The sequence below is a fragment of the Hemitrygon akajei genome, chromosome 20 (assembly GCF_048418815.1).
Source record: "Hemitrygon akajei chromosome 20, sHemAka1.3, whole genome shotgun sequence".
Lineage (NCBI taxonomy): Eukaryota > Metazoa > Chordata > Chondrichthyes > Myliobatiformes > Dasyatidae > Hemitrygon > Hemitrygon akajei.
The window spans coordinates 29,410,463-29,412,792 of NC_133143.1; the positions used below are offsets into that span (position 1 = coordinate 29,410,463).

A 2,330-nucleotide genomic window follows, 5' to 3' on the forward strand; every position below is an offset into this window, starting at 1 on the left:
CATTAGCAACAGAAGAGACCATAACATTCTGGAGACTGAGGGAGGAGCAGTGCCTCCAATCGCCTTTATCCAGGGGTCTGTGGGAGGAGCCACAGGAGCAGTCAGCCGAGGGGCGTGTCCAGACAGGTATACAGGTATACATAGTTTACCACATTCACCCCCCCCCTTTGTTTTAAAAGAGAATCCCCACGGGGCAAAGTTTCTTACAAGTATTTTTACAGGTTAAGTCTATCAGGCAGTCGAGTCTGTCACTGAGATCTACGTAGCTTTGAAAAGAGAGCAAAAAGGATTTCAATCGAAGGGAATATTGCTGCAGGAAAATCTACTTTTGTTTGAATTTTGGGACGAAGCAGTGATGAGTGGGAAGTTGTTCCCGAACCTATTGCGAAATGGTGTAACGTACAAACCAATGAAAATGAATTCCAGGAACTTACAACATCCCAGAAGAGTGGTGGCAATCTCCTCCAGATGCGTTATGACAAACCAAGTAGATGGGCATACACGTTTCAAACTTACGCTTGTCTGAGTAGAGTTTGGGCACAGCTTAAGCCTTTGTCTTCCAAAATTCAGGAAGCAGAACATCCTATACAGCTCTTTGAAAGTTCTGTATACAGTGACAGGTATGTACTTGCCTCATTTTTGATTGAATCTGGAAACCTTAATGAAATGGAATGGTCCATTTACCAAGATTGGCATGCTTGGGTATTGAATCAATTTGGTTCAGAAATCGAATTGGATGCCATAATCTATCTACGAGCAACTCCGGAAAAATGTATGGAGTGACTTCATCTGCGAGGCCGTGAGGAGGAACAAGGAATTGAGTTGGAGTATCTAGAGAAATTAGATTATAAGCATGAATCTTGGCTTCATAACCAAACAATGAAGGTTGACTTTGAATACTTGAAGGAGATTCCTATTTTGGTGCTAGATGTTAATGAAGATTTTAAGGATGACAAGATTAAACAAGAGGACATTTTAGAAAAGGTGAAGGCATTCTTGCAGACATTATAGCAGAAGGAAACTGATAACAAACTTGAATGTTTTGCACTGACTTTTATCTGTTGCTAATAAAATTGATGCGCCATCAATAACTCTCGGAGACGGGAGGTGAACGATAAGCTTTTATTAGCAACAGAAGAGACCACAACATTCTGGAGACTGAGGGAGGAGCAGTGCCTCCAATCGCCTTTATACAGGGGTCTGTGGGAGGAGCCACAGGAGCAGTCAGCAGAGGGGTGTGTCCAGACAGGTATATGTAGTTCACCACAGGATGCAAGCCCTGTGGAAAGTGGAGAGTGGTTGGGGGTGGGGGGGGGGGGGCGAATGAAATATACCCTGACTCAGTATTGATCCAGATTTTTAACTAAATGTCCTTTGAGCATTGCGTCTTTGGATGAGAATAGCTACTTACAGTATTTTGCATGTGATGCTGAGGGCTTGGCTCTGTAACCTAGGGTTGTGAAGGCCCAAAATCCCATTGTTACCATCCTCTGTACCTTCACCTGTATCTTTTAAAGGAACAGATGGCTCAAATAATAACTGACCACCGATCACCCAGACAGGTTAGTCAGAGGGTTTCAGGATACCACTTTGCCTTGAATTCATCAACTTCTACTTAAAATTTTACATGATTGCATACAAAAACTTGCTGGAAGTACAAGCACTACATGACAGGACTACAATGAAAAGAGTGAAAAGATAATTTAGAAATTACAATTTCATTGCATCAGCTGAGGCACTGTGGGGTCGGTGGGGAAGAGGTCTGTTATCTCAATGTGCCTAAGATGTATTGAGATAAATTCTTAGCAAAAAAAAACAAGTATATGATCTGTATTATTACATACATTTCTTATATGTGCCAATTTCCTGGGCTAAGGTCCAGAAGCAGTTCCTGACCTTTAAATTTTGATTTCCTGCTGAATGTTCCTGCCTTTCTTCAGTCTGTTTTTATGAACATCATTCTGTGTATGAACTTTGTTTTTTTAATTCTTGTGACCAGTTTTTTTGCACGAACTATCAAACTACTTCTTCTACCACTCTTCCTAGTCCTTTTGAAACGTCCGACAGACATTGATTGGCTTTGCAAAATATATCTCTTTGAAAAATATTCTCTTGAGGCACAACAACATTCCTTTGTGTTGTGAGCACTCAGAAGGAGAATGAGCCGTCGAGAACTGCAGAGACTGGCCAATAATATGCAGTCATGTGAGTTCATAATACTTAAATACTTGTGCTGCCTGATTGGTGATGGGCTCCATCCCAATGTTGGCTGAGAAAGATGTGATTTTTTTGCCACTGCATCCACAGCCTCAAGAGACTGTGAAGTACTT

At 41.5% G+C, this 2,330-nt stretch overlaps 1 pseudogene; it reads left to right on the forward strand.

Moving 5' to 3' along the window:
• The first annotated feature begins 290 nt into the window (after window positions 1–290).
• On the forward strand, window positions 291–1,058 carry LOC140713966 (deoxycytidine kinase 2 pseudogene; annotated as a pseudogene).
• The last annotated feature ends 1,272 nt before the right edge of the window (window positions 1,059–2,330 follow it).